Here is a 14,171-nt window from a genome sequence, read left to right as displayed (position 1 = left end):
CCCCCTTTTTCCCAATTTCTATTGTGCCGCACTGCCAAGCCACACCACACAACACTGAAATTACCCCCCTCTGCCACAGCTCAGCTGTCCTTCTTACCCCACAGCGGCGTTGGTCCCCCGCAACCCATCCCAGTCCCCAGAACCAACCACACCACTCCTCACTTCTTAATGAGAAATCTCCACCTCCCCAGACTTGTACATTTCCAAATCGATGCTCTTGCCTCTCACCTGGGTTTCCCTACACTGGAAATTCACCCCTCTCCCTCATCCATCACCTAGCAACTTCCCCCGACTTGTATGTGTCACGGAATGAGACTTTTCCCTTTGTTCTGCCCAATCCGCACATTATCTCTATTTTTCTATCTTCTACAGTCTTTTTTTTTTTTTCTTTCAAATCGCCTTACCCACATGGATCTTCACACTGCCCGGTTCCGTTCCACAGGGAGGACTCTCTCTTCCTGCTTGCCCTAGTACAGTAATTCTCCGAGTGTGGTCCCTGGACCAGCAGTGTGAGCATCACCTGGGAATGTGTTCGAAATGTAAAGTCTTAGGCCCCACCCCCAGGCCTACAGAATCAGAGACTCTGGGGATGGGGCCGGTCTTACGGGTGATTCCAGTGCATGCTAAAGTTTACAAACCACTGCCCTGGGATAAAGTTTACTTACCTTCTTTCTCCTCATTCCACTCCAGGTCTCTAAGGCACCGCCTCTTGCTCCCACCCAGGAACTAGCTCCCAGTGCACCTAGACTTTGCTGCAAATCATTTCTGAAACCCAGAAGGCAGCACCCGCTGGAGATATCAGCAGATTTCACTATGGAAAGTGATGCTTTTATTCTAAAGATACCGGACTCTATTTGTTGAACCGTTCACAATGTAGAAAGCATTGTCATGCGTTGTCACTCAACAACCCCTTGCCACATTCAGAGACAGTATTATCATCCCTGTGACACAGAGCAGAGAACCGAGGGTAGAAAAGGTGACCTGCCTTTTTCAAAGTGACACCACACGTCAGAGGCACTTCAAGGACCAGAACATGCTTCCTTATGACTTTTAGAGCAGAGCTTTTTCTACTACGTCATGCCAGAACCCAGTCTTTCCTGGCAGATCTATTGGTGCATGGCCCGGCCCCTCGCAGTGCAATGACTCTGCCGCAACCACACTGATGATAGGATGAAATAAAAATTCTGATGCTGCCTCCACAGTGACTCACAGTCTCTCTCTGAAAATGTCCACAGTGCCCCTCTGTTAGGTAAAGGGAACTTCGTGTTATAAAAGGAGATGCAAACGAGCGTTTTCTAGCCCTCGGAATTCCTGTCTTGAACCCCGAGGCAAACTGGGATTTTGAATTAAAGCATAAAGAGAATCATTCACTTCTGGGCATTTTGCTGGTGAACTGTACCATCAGAAAGAGGCACACAGATAAACCGGTGAATAAAAGCCCAGCAATAAGCACTTCCCTAATCCAAGGTAAGATTATATTATAAGGTGGATCCACCCCTGGATTCCTCATTCAGGGCTAATGTTTAATGAGCACTTAGTATGTGCCGTTTTCATACTGTTCATACTCCTTTCATACTGCAAGGAGATCAAACCAGTCAATCCTAAAGGAAATCAGTTCTGAATTTTCATTGGAAGGACTGATGCTGAAGCTGAAGCTCTAATACTTTGGCCACCTGATTCGAAGAGCTGACTCACTGGGAAAGACCCTGATGCTGGGAAAGATTGAAGGCGGGAGGAGAAGGGGGCGGCAGAGGATGAGATGGTTGGATGCCATCAGCGACTCAATGGACACGAGTTTGAGCAAGCTCCGGGAGTTGGTGATGGACAGGGAAGCCTGGCATGCTGCAGTCCATGGGGTCGCAAAGAGTCAGACATGACTGAGTGACTGAACTGACTAGAATGTGCCAGCACTGTGCTAAACATTGCACTTCATTATCTTATTTAACTCTCACCAAAAACTTACAGGCTTCTCTGGTGGCTCAGACAGTAAAGAATCTGCCTCATGCAGGAGTCCTGGGTTCCATCCCTGGGTCCAGAAGATCCCCTGAAGAAGGGGATAGAAACCCACTCCAGTTTTCTTGCCTGGAGAATTCCATGGACAGAGGATGCTGGCAGGCCATAGCCCATGGGGTCGCAAAGAGCTGGACACAACTGAGTGACTAACACAAATTTACAAGACCAACGTCTTTATCATCTGTTTTACAGATGGGAAAACAGAGAAAAGCCATTTGTAAGCAACAGAGCTGGGTGTCTGATACCAAACTCGGTGCCTCCAGCCTATTCCACCTTTCGCCTGAACACAAAGGCAGGGTCGTCATGGGACCCCTCTACTGGTGCCAACACAGGGGGCTGGAGACCTCCTCCAAGGCTTACACTGCCCAGTCCAGCATCCAGGATTTAAAGGCACTGAAGAGACAGCGGGGTGTTGTACAGGATCCCAAGGCTCGAGTGGAAGCTGACCCATATTAACTAGGCATCATAATCTTCAATTAGCCTTGAGAGAATTAATACAGTCACAGCAAGTCAGTAAGCCAACCCAAACATTTAAGAAGCGATACCACAATTAATAAAGTTTTAAAAGAAAGAACAGGAATACAAAGAGCAGAGTGATGAGGGTGTGTAGACATGATTCTAGCATGAGTAAAAAAAAAAATTAAAAGCACTGCAAACTTTTTATTTATTTATTTTTTTACCAACTCTCCTAAACACCAAGGAGTAGGCTCACAGCACCCCAGTTTGAGCAGCGCAGACCTAGGACAGGTCCCTCGCAAGGGAGGACTCTAGGGATTTCCCTTATAGTCCAGTGCAGTGGGCCCGGGTTCAAGATCCCAAGTGGTGCAGGTGTGCGTACTCAGTCGTGTCCAACAACTCCTGACGACCCCATGGACTGTAGCCCGCCAGACTCCTCTGTCTGTGGAATTTTCCATGTTAAGAATACTGGAGTGAATTGCCATTTCCTCCTCCAGGGGATCTTCCCAACCCAGGGATCCAACTCACGTCTCTGGTGTCTCCTGCATTGACAGATGGATTTTTTACCACTAGCGCCACCTGAAAAGCCCCAATGATCCCGCATGCCACAACCAAAACCCAGTGCAGTCAAACAAATACATAATTTTTTAAGGGAGGACTCTTATCTTCCTTCCTATAGAGGCAGGTGTATAAAGAATTTAGGCGAGGGGATATGTATCCTGGCATGGTTTTCTTTCCCAAAGGAGAGAGACAGGAAAAGGCAAGCAGGTTGGAGGGCTAATGAGAAGGGCACTTGCTACTTGGACTCTGGTCCAGGGACATAGAACTCTGGATTAGTCTCTGTTTACAGCTCCTGAGCTGCTGGCTGAAAATTAGGCTCAGGATGGCATCTCAGGTTGAGACGCATGGTTTTTCCTGGGAAAACAATCATTGCAAGCCCTGCTCTGGCTTCTTGGCACCTCTGGCTCTTCTGGCTTCTCGGCACTTCTGGCTGCCGGGCACCTTGATGATCGCCCCTCTTTGCACTTGCTCCTCTGTAAAACTCCATCCTCCCAAGCACCGGGCACAGCTTCTCTCCAGAATCAGGGCTTGGGTCCTAGCTCTCTTGAGCTCCACGCTGCATTTCAAGAGGTCTTCTAGACAGCCCCACCCCTGTCAGACCCTGCAGACTCTCAACAGTCTCCAAAACAACCACCTTCCCCTCCAAGTCCTCCATTCTTGCTGGGCTCCTGTGTGCATTCATGACATCACTCTGTTCCAGACCCTCAGGGTAATAAATGCAGGTATCTGGGGTTTCTTTCCCTCCATTCCTCTTGCTGAATTGATTTCTAAACCTTATTTCTGATTTATTTCTGAATTTCCTCATCTCGCATCCATTGATGCTGCCATGTCAGAGGTTACCAGCAGCCAGCACAATATGTGCCCTTCCACCTCCCCTAAATAACTGATCTTCTGTCCCTATTTCATCACCCCCATTCCCCACAAACCTTCTGGCACACTCCACTACCACAAGAGTGAGCTACTGAATAGATCCATAAAGCAAATATTCCCCGGTGGTTCAGTGGTAAGAATCCACTTGCAGTGCAGGAGACACGGGTTTGATCCCTGGGTCAGGAAGATTCCCTGGAGGAGAAAACAGCAACCCACTCCAGTATTCTTGCCTGGAAAATCCCATGGACAGAGGAGCCTGGTGGGCTATAGTCCACGGGGTTGCAAAAGAGTGGGACACAAATGAGCGACTAAACAGCAACAACAAACAACAAAGCAGATCATCTGTATAGTGGGCTCCATGCTAACTCCCTGTCCTGCCTGATATTCCAATAATTTGGTCCCATTTACCTATCCAGTCTCATATCCCGCTGTACACTCAGGCCTGTGCATGCGTGCACATACACACTCATGCATGCATGCAAGCACAGACCTGATTCCTCAGCTAGGCTCTCTGAATGTCTCCATTCTGGGTCTGTCTCTTAACTCCCAGGTCCTTCCTGAAACCCAACATCTCCAAGTTAGAACTTGGCCTTTCCAAAGCTTTTCCAGAGCTCCCTCAATCCGGAGGAATCCCCCCATCCCACATTGCCGCTGTGCTATGTGATTCTCTGACAGCCCGCATCACAGCCTGTAGTTTATCCTTGTGATTTATGTTTTTGGATCCTCCCAAATGACTGTGTGCTCCACAAAGACAGACTCTCTGACTCGTTCCCCCTGCTATCAATTTTCATTGCCTGGTATGGAGCAGGTGTTTAATAAATGTCAGCTGCATTTGATTTTCAGTTCATGAGAAAATGTGAAAAATCACCGAGGATTCCTTATGGCAGAAACACGCCAGACTTCTGCAGTCTCCAGGTCAACATGGAAGTCAGCCTAATGTTAATGACGCCCAGGGGCAGCCGTCCAGGTACCTACGGCATCTGCAAACTATTGTTCCCAACTGCCTGGTTGGGGCAGAGTGGAATTAATCAAGAGCAAAAGGACACCTGGCATTGTCACACGGGCCACAGAAATGTAATTACATTGAAGATAAAGGGAATTAGGACTGCAATATAATATTTTTAAAAGCCACGATAGTGGAAGTGGAGGTTTATTGTCAAATGCCCCCTGTGTGCTTATTTCATCAACATACCACCTAGGATAGGACCACATTAAAAGCTTTTAATAAAACAGTCATTTGGATATTAGATTTGAATTCTGGTCAGCATGCTAAAGCTCTTCCACAAATCTTTTAAAAGCAATTTCCAGTTTGTAGCTTCCTAGTAACAGTAGAAACATGAATCAACATATGCCACATTGATTTGGGGTTTCCATAGAGACTGGAAGGACACAGGGAAGGGAAGGACAGAAAGAGGCCAGTTGGCCCAAAATTCTGCTAAAAAAACTGCATCTCGATTCCATTCCTCTGAGCATTAGCAGCCTCATTTCCTTCCTGTTCATCAGTTTGAGCTTCCTGATATTTAATTTGTAATAAGCCTACTCGACTTTGCACAAGGAACATCAGAGGGGGCATGGAAAAAAGTCAGCAGCTAAAGGTGTGGGCCCAGGAGGTTTGCAAAGAGGACCTGAGAAACACGGGATCTGGAATCAGAAGAAAGAGCCTCTGATCCTCACTCTGCTGCAAACTAGCTCCGTGACACTCACTGCCCTCACTGGCTACATGATTACCAACTAACATAACCAAGAGCTTTGAATTTCAATTTCCTCATCTGTAAAACACAAATTAACACACCTGCCCTATTTTTCAAGGTGGTTATGAGAAAGAAATGAGACAGTCTGTGGGAAGGAAAAGGCTTTGCAAATTCCAGCACACTGTACCCTGTTATCATATTTGGTGATGCTCTGTGCTACTCTCTAAATGGAATTTTGCCAGTGAGCAAGTCTATGCAGAACAAGATTGATGACTTAGTAGAGAGCAGACTGACCTGGAAAAAAAGAACAGTGGGTTTGACAGCCTTGAATTTCCATCTCTGCTCCTTGATTTCCCCAGATCTGTAACTGTGGGCAAGTTATTCTCCCTCTCTGAGTGTTATTTTCATCATGTCATCAGTTTGTTATAAAGATTATAACGATCCTTATACCAATGTCATCAGCTTGTTAAAAGGATCCAATTAGATAACATCATCAAGTTCAGCACAATGTTTGATGAACAGCAAATGACTGTGATACAACTATTACTAGCTGTATCAATTGTTTCATCATCTGTGAAATGGGAATTAGAATTCCTACCTTTCCCCACTTTACATAGAGGATGACTTCAGCGATACCCACTCAGCTATTTGATAAGCTGTCTGGGAAAACACACTAAATAAACAGAATGTTATTATTTAAAGATTCATGTTTGCCACTTGCTAAGCCAGGTGACAGTAAAAAAAAGAAAAAAAGTATGAAACACATTTGTAAGGGTTTTCAAGCTTCTTGGTGGATGGGGGTTACTTAAGTCCCTGCTACAAAAGTCCTTTTCTTTTGTTCCGCTTGAGCCTTCATGTGTCTTCTTATGACTCCCTCCAGCCTTTTCTTCTTTCTATCCTCTTTTTTTAATTTATTATTTTTATACTTCTCCTTCTAAGTGTGTCTAGAAGGAATTTTAAAATGAATCTTTAGAGGCTTTGTTGTCTAAACTGCAGTGGTTCCCTTAGAGCTCCTAAAATTAAATGGCAGACCTACACTGGGGGAAATGACATGAAATCAGGAGTTGTTGTGGAATTACAGGACTCTTAGACAGTGGCCATCAGTGTTAAAAAACAAAACAAAACAAAAACTTAAGAAGCACATCAACCAAATACAGCATGTGAAATTTAACTTGGACTCTGATTTGAGTTTAAAAACATAAAAAAATATGAGACAATTGGGGGAAGTATGAGCACTGATTAGATATTATTATTAGTGTGATATCAATACTGAGGTGTTTTTTTTTTCCTTAAGCAATCTTACTCTTTAGAAATACACTCGGAAATATTTAACATTGAAATGATATGCTATCTGGAAATTGCTTAAAAATCATCCAGGGTGGTGAGTGCAAGGGGGTCAAAGCTGAGTTGTCCTGTTTTCTTGACTTGTGTATTTTTGATAGTATGCCTAACTTGTTTTTTTAGTGTGACAAGATACGCTTTAGTAAAAAGAGCATACAATGTGTAAACTGTTAGTGCAAGGAAATCAAAATATGAAAGATGCAATTTGAATAGAAATTAACTTCCTGTTTATTTTCCATTGTAAGCTTTCTTCCCCATGGATAAATCAACTTAAAAAACAAAACAAAACTATTATTTGACTCCTAGGGAGCAGGTGCTAAAATCCATAGAGGTTTAGAGTGGGTATGACTCTCAGATATCACCTACAGAACCTAAACTTTAAAGACTTTGCCCAAAGTCACATTTCTTAGAGCCACAGTCAGGACTCAGCACAGAGCTATTAGAACAGCATCCAGCTACTTGCTTCCTTTCCTCCCACTTCTGAGCTGCCCAAACATCCAGAATCCAGGGCCACAAGTCAACCTTGGATGAGGATGCAAAGGATGACCTGTTCGCTTACATCCCCGACCCTTCCCTGCCCCTACTGTGACCTGAGCCTTACACAGTGAACTCACTGTTTACAAATTAGCTTCCCAGTGGCCAGCTGGCTTCTGCGAAGGCAGTCAAAGGGCAGGAAGCCAGAGTGTAAGGAAGAGTGCCCCTACTCATTCTCCATCGCTCAGTCGTGTCCGACTCTTTGTAGCCCCATGGCCTGTAACCCCCCAGGCTCCTCTGTCCACGGAATTTTTCAGGCAAAACTACTGGAGTGAGTTGCCATTTCCTCATCCAGCAGATCTTCCTGACCCAGGGATCAAACCCACGTCTCCTACATTGCAGGCAGATTCTTTACCACTAAGCCACCTGGGAAACCCATAGAGAAGAGAGGGCTTCTATAACATGATCCTTCACATGCCCACAGCCTCATCTCCTGGTTCATCATGATCATCAAGCCCTCAGGTATGAAATAACCTCAGCCTCTTCTCCTGTCTCCTCATGTGCAAATCTACCCACATCTATACATATCCACCCCTCGCAGCTGTGTCTATCAGGACAAATTCTTCCTCGAGGCCCTGCTTCCCCACTTAATCCTGTTTGATAAACTCTCTATCTTTATTCTTTCTCTCCCCCATTACACTTACAAATAAAAGTACTCTTTCATTTTAAAAAATCCCCCTTGGGCATTCCTCCCTTTGTCAGCAAAGCTGTCTGACAGCATCTCCTGTTTCCCCACTTCCTATCCCATCCTCAGTCCTTCACAGTTGGCTCCCATGCCCACCACAGCCCTGAAACAGGGACCCCCATCCTGTGAAGTCCAATGACTCTTGTCTTTAAGGACCTCTTCACTGCATCCACCACAGTGACCCTTCACTTCTAGCGTTCCTACTCTCTTAGCCTCCTCAACCTGACACTGTCCTAACTGCCCTTCCCCTTGGTCTTCTTTGCTAGCTCCTTCCTCCTCTTCTCAAAGCATAAATGTTGATATTCTCCTGCTTTCTAACCTTGGCTTCCTGTTCTCCTCTCCTTAAATGCTTCTTGGGCAATCTTATCCTTGTCCACACTCCTATCTACACAGATATACTGACCATTTCCAAATACTTTCCTTCTGGCCCTTTTCCCAACTGTAAACATTCTTATAACCCATGGGTTGGTGAATATCTCTCTCAGATATTCCCCAGGCACAACATATGCAGATGTATCTAAAAATTGAGCACATCATACCTGCTTCTCCTGACCCATTTCCCCCCACCCTCCCCCCATATACCTATAAATCTTGGCTTTCTCTGCCATCCTTGGTTTCAGCTTCTGGCACCAACATCCACTGAGTAACTTGAGCCAAAAATAGGGAAGCAATTAGAGATGACACCTTTTCTTTCATCTCCTATAGTCAAGCAGTTACCAAACCATACTGATTAAATCGTCACGGTTTTTACACCTGCCTCCTTTCTTTCCTTACTACCATCGCTCTAGTTCACCTCCTGGCTCATAGTTCCTGGTTCTTGTTCTGGCCTGTGATCCAGCCTACCTCCTTAAATTCAACTCCAGTCTGCAGCCATAATCACCTATTTAAATCACAAACATGATTATGGTCCCTTCGCCTCACAACCTGTAAGCCCAAGCCTCGGGATAAAGTTCAAGCTTTAATAAAGATTCTGACACATAAACTCCTCAGGAACTGGGTCCCACCTACCTGAGAGTTGCCCACCACCCCAGTGGCTGATGCTTCATGCTCTAATAACTCGAAACTGCTCACAGTCTTGAGCACACATCATTATTCCAAGTCTCTAAGCCTCGTTTCTGCAATTTGTTCTGCCTCCTCACCCTTCTAGCTGCGCTCAGGACCACTTCCTCCAAGCAGGCTCCCCTGTACAGCCAGGTTTTGCAACTGCCCTACTCTGTGCTCCGGACATACTTCTCTACCTCGGCACTTGGCACGATTAAGTGCCTACAAGTCTCAGCTCCTACCCAGCCTCTTAAATTCACCAAGGACAGGAAACTGTATCCATGCTTCCATTCATTTATTCAACTAACCCTTAGGTATCTCCTATGCGCCAAGCAATGTACCAGGCGCCATAGGTCCATTTCATGACCTATACAGATGACACAGGTAAAAGATTTTTCTTCTGTACATCTCCAGCACCTAGCCCAGTGCCTGGCACCAATAAGATGCTCAGTAAATGTTTGTTGGACTTAACTGAACCAGACAATGGATGGGTGAGTGAGACTGTTTGGAGTAAGGATGATGACTGGAAGAGGCAGCATGGAATTACAGAAATGGCATGAGCTCTCAGGTCCGGTAAAAAGGGTTCAAACTCCAACTCATCCCCTTTGTGGCTAAGTTATCTCGGCTTAAGACCTTGCTGTCTCCTCTCTGAAATCAGAATACTAAAGCAATGCCAACTTCCTGAGCTACTGTAAGAATTCAATAATATCTAAGCAAACATGGATTGTAAATTCTTCAACCTTATCAAAACATGAAGTCACACTGAGAGCATCAGAGTCTTAGAAGACAGAGGCCAAACACCACACAGGGGTAGACGGGAGGCTGCAGAGGATGGGGCAGCAAAGCAGCACATGGAGAAGCAGCGGGACCTAGTTTTCAAGGCCCTGGGGCTGAGATGTGAGTGCACGAGGCCCTGCCACAATAGGAGTGTGGCTCTCCTCCTGTCTCGAAGTGCCAGGGTGCTGGTTATCAATCTCTTCCCCTTCGTAGACAGTAACAAAAGCTTTACCATTTGCCATCAGGGTCTACAGCTGTGGGCAGAAAGCAGCTTCAGCACTCTCCCCCTCCTCTGAATAGAAAATCAGCTGTTTCTAATCCTCCATTTTTAATGACTTCAGCCAATGGCGTTTGTGTCTTCCCTGCCAGGTCCAGTCCAGCCAGCCAGCCAGATTCATGTAAGAAGGAAGCTCCAGAGCCACCAGACCCGGGCATGGGGGCTGGCCACACCAACAGTGGCAGGAAATGGTGGTGTGGAGACCAGGGACAGCTCTCCCGCTGGGATCTGTTCCTACCTTCACAGAGCCCCCTGGAAAATGAAATGCTTTGCTTTCAGGCCTGTGCCGGTGCACATGAATGTCTGCACTGGGGGCGGGAGGAGGGACCAGGGCTGTGTGGGTGCACTCTGATGCACAAAGATGCTGAGCAAATTCTGACACTTTTCCTTGAGAGACAAGGCCCTGGGAGGAATCTACCTTAAGCCATTCAGCTTTTCTGAGACCCTCTTCTTTTTGGACCTTTTATTGAAGGATTCAAAAGCTTTTTGGAAATTCCAAACAGAGAGCCCTGATAAAGGTTCTGGTGAGAATGTTGATGCTTCTTGAACAGTGAAAAATATTCTAATTTTCAAGACAGAGGAAAAGCAATGAGCATTTCTAGTGGCTCTGGAGCTGTAAGTATTTGGACAGAAATGAAATGAGCAAGCACATGGGACAGGAGAGCCTGGGAAAGGATTAGCAGGATAAATATTCTAAGCCATGAAGTCGTGATACACAACAAAACTTATACTTGTATGGCACTGCCGAAACCTAAAAATTGCTTTCACTTCTTTAGCTGATCAAGTTTCTTGAGCTCCTGGAGACTACGTTTTAGGGAATTTGGAAGGATTAAACAGCATGATGTAAGGAAAGTACCTAGTAAAGTTGCCCAGCACATCTTGATAACTGGCAGCTATCATCATTTTTTAGTTGATCCTCATAAAAACTTTTGGAGGTAAGTTGGGCCCTTGTTATTGTACCCATTTTACAGATGCTAAAAGCAAAGCTGTACCAGATCCCTGAGTGAGGGGCACAGGGTAATTCAATTAATGACCTTAGGGAGACTTGAACCCAGGACCACCAGGGTTTTTTCCATTCTATAAAACATTGCATCACATTCAGTACTGCTGCTGCTGACCCATCCTTGAGACCCACATTTGGAGGATTTTTAAAATGGTAATATGATGGATTTTGTGCAGCCAACCATCTACCTCTTACTCAATCCCTTGGGAGTCCCTGGCATTTGTGAAATGACTCTTGTGGTTGAAGGTCACTGACCCATAGGAGAAAGACCTTGGCTTCAAGTGAAAGTCTAATTCAACTGGACAAAGAATGTGAGAAAGTTTTAAGATTCCTTTGTGCATAAAGCACTGTGTGAGAAGAAATTTTAATGCCAAAATAACAGGGTCTCCAGGAGTAGCTTACCTCAGCCAGGCCACGTGGACTAGGGGCCACCCAATACTCTCCAATCCCCATTCACCCCACTCCCATCAATCCTCTACTAGGACACCTATTCTAAGGACTGAGCATAGAGCAAATGGTTAATAAAAACAGTTTGCCAGACTGATTGAGTGCTCATAGGGATACCATTCCCAAACTAAAAGTAAAAGCCATCATCAGCATAATAACACATTGCCAGTTAGAGCTTTGAACTTCCCCCAAGCACTTAGATGCTCTCTTGATAACCGTTATCTCACTCCCCCACTTTCCAGCACCTCCTGCATCTTCCCAAAAAATTTGGAGTTTTCCAAAACTGTAGGAACAAATAATCCAAAAATAACCCAAGTTGTAGGAAGGGGTAGGCTTTCCTTAGTTTCCTTATTTCATTAGTTTGAAAGCATCCCAAGATAAACACCTATGAGGACCTTCAGCCAGGTTGTAAGTATGAAGTGAAACAACAGACTGAGATGGAATGACTCTAGCACAGAGAGAAGCCGCTCTCCTTCACGCCCCCCTAGACAGCTCTGAGAAGCTGTTGCCAAGGACTCATCACTCCTATAGGTGCTTCCTGTGTCCTCAACTCACTGCTTACAAATTGGTGACCTGCCCTCCCCTTAAAAAAAGACAACTGCAGCTACGTGTGGTGATGGAAGTTAACTGGACTTATTGCGGTGATCTTTTCATAATACATACATATATCAAATCATTACACTGTAACCTGAAACCAAAACAATGTTATATGTCACTTGTATCAGTTTTAAAAAAAAAAACACCACCATCCCAGCAAATCTCATTTTAAGACTATGTCTAAGAAAACAATCCAGAATGTGAACAAAACTTTCTGATATTCTTTCAACATTATATGCAATAATAAAAATGTGGAAAAATATTTGAAACTAGAACTTGGTGACCTGCCAGTGGATGTGCTCATTAACTCTAGGTAGGAGTCCTTTCAGAATGCATACATGTATCACATCATCCCATTGGGCACTTTAAACACATTGCAATGTTATCTGTCATTACATCTCAAAAAAGCTGAAAAAAACAAAAAAATCGGTGACCTCTGATGTATTTTGATCTCCCTTGAACCCATTATGATTGTGAGTTTTCCTGCATTGGAATGTGTCACCAGCATTAGTCACCAGGAGCACAGGAGACCTGCACGCTGTCTGGAAACAGAACAGATGCTGTGGGCAGCCAGACTGCTGTGCCGGCGATCCGCTTAACACAACAGCAAAGGCGGCATGAATGAAACGAACAGAGACAATGTCACGGTCCAGGCAGCAATCTACCGTAATCACGGAGCCCCCGAAGGGATGCGCGGGGAGATACTGCGTCCCCTTGGACAAGAAAGGAGGTTTCAGGGGAGGAGAAAGAACAATACCAGGATATTGGCAGCTTAGTGCACACTGACCGGGAAGAATGGGCACGTTCCCGCACCCTTGCTCCTGGCAAGAGTGACCGGCTTAACCCAGTCTGTCCGAGGAGCTCTGTCAGAGAATGGGAGGGTAGGGTTGTGACAGGCAGACAGTGCCTTCTCTGCACTGGGGTGTCCTGCACTTCCCAGCAAGACTCGTGGCTCAGGATGGCCAGCTGGAGAAGGCCAGTTCGGGGACCCTCTCGGCCTGGCTGGAAGAGCGGCTCTCTCTTACCTGTCTGGCGGAGGGAAGTGCAGCTGGGAAGGTTTGGCTGGCGCCGGCCCCAGCTGAGCATGGCTCGGTGAAGCCCTGAGTGACCGAGTCAGCCACCTCCTGGCACATGGGAGAGGGCTGCCGAGGGGCGGCTCACCTCACCTCGGGGGGTGGGGGGTGCCCCAAGCAGGGCAGCTGCAACATGCGGCTCCTGCTGGCTCCTCACCCGCCTGCCGGGCTTTGCATCTCATGAACCGGGAAGGCAGCGAGCGCCTGGGGAAGGGGGTGGGGAAGCGGAGGGAGGGGAGGGGGCGCTGACAGATGATGCGCGCTGCCACGCAGAGTCGGGGGAGGACCGCAGACTGGAGCAGGATGGCACTGCCTATGAGGCTCTCCCGCTGACAGCGGGCTCACTGGCAGCTGCCTCGGAGGGGCCAGTGCGCTGGAGAAGGCAGGGAGAAGCAGAGCCCACCGGGGTCTGAGGGTGGAGGTGGGGACGGAGGAGGTCCCCCGGGTTGCAAAGCAGGGAAGGGGGTGAAACAGGGTAACTGGCCTCAGGAGAGAGGAGAACCTTCCTCGGCCCAAAAACAGACGGGGATGGACGCAAAAGACAAAGGCTCAGCCTCAAAGAGGTCTCTCCTGCCGTAGCCAACAAGCAAGGATGCTCTGGCTTTAGGAATTTGGAATGACTGGGCAAGGTAGAGGGAGCCCAGTTCTAACTTTCTCAATGAGGATTAAAAATCAGCCAGGGAAGAGTGTAATGCATGAAACGTTTCGTGGTATTTGCCACTCCACAGCACAGGCCAGCCTGGGTGTCCCCTTGGTCAGCTGCCCAACCTGTGATGCGGGTGTGGTGGCAAGGACAAGAAGCAAG

General features: G+C 46.5%; 1 protein-coding gene across 4 annotated transcripts in view; it reads right to left on the bottom strand.

Moving 5' to 3' along the window:
- Nucleotides 1-13,952, bottom strand: part of RGS8 (regulator of G protein signaling 8) — a 47,668-nt gene extending 33,716 nt beyond the window's left edge. For 3 of the 4 annotated variants that reach the window (XM_043486099.1, XM_043486102.1, XM_043486105.1), the window contains exons 1-2: nt 13,319-13,952; nt 405-520 (exon numbers count right to left, since the gene is read on the bottom strand). The gene's annotated coding sequence lies outside the window, so the exon portion shown is untranslated. Of the gene's footprint in view, nt 1-404; nt 679-13,318 lie in introns of those variants that run through there. The other variant, XM_043486100.1, reaches the window with a different exon arrangement.
- Between the last annotated feature and the right edge of the window lie 219 nt (nt 13,953-14,171).

The sequence above is a fragment of the Cervus canadensis genome, chromosome 13, assembly GCF_019320065.1.
Source record: "Cervus canadensis isolate Bull #8, Minnesota chromosome 13, ASM1932006v1, whole genome shotgun sequence".
Lineage (NCBI taxonomy): Eukaryota > Metazoa > Chordata > Mammalia > Artiodactyla > Cervidae > Cervus > Cervus canadensis.
This window is presented reverse-complemented; position numbering and strand designations above follow the sequence as displayed.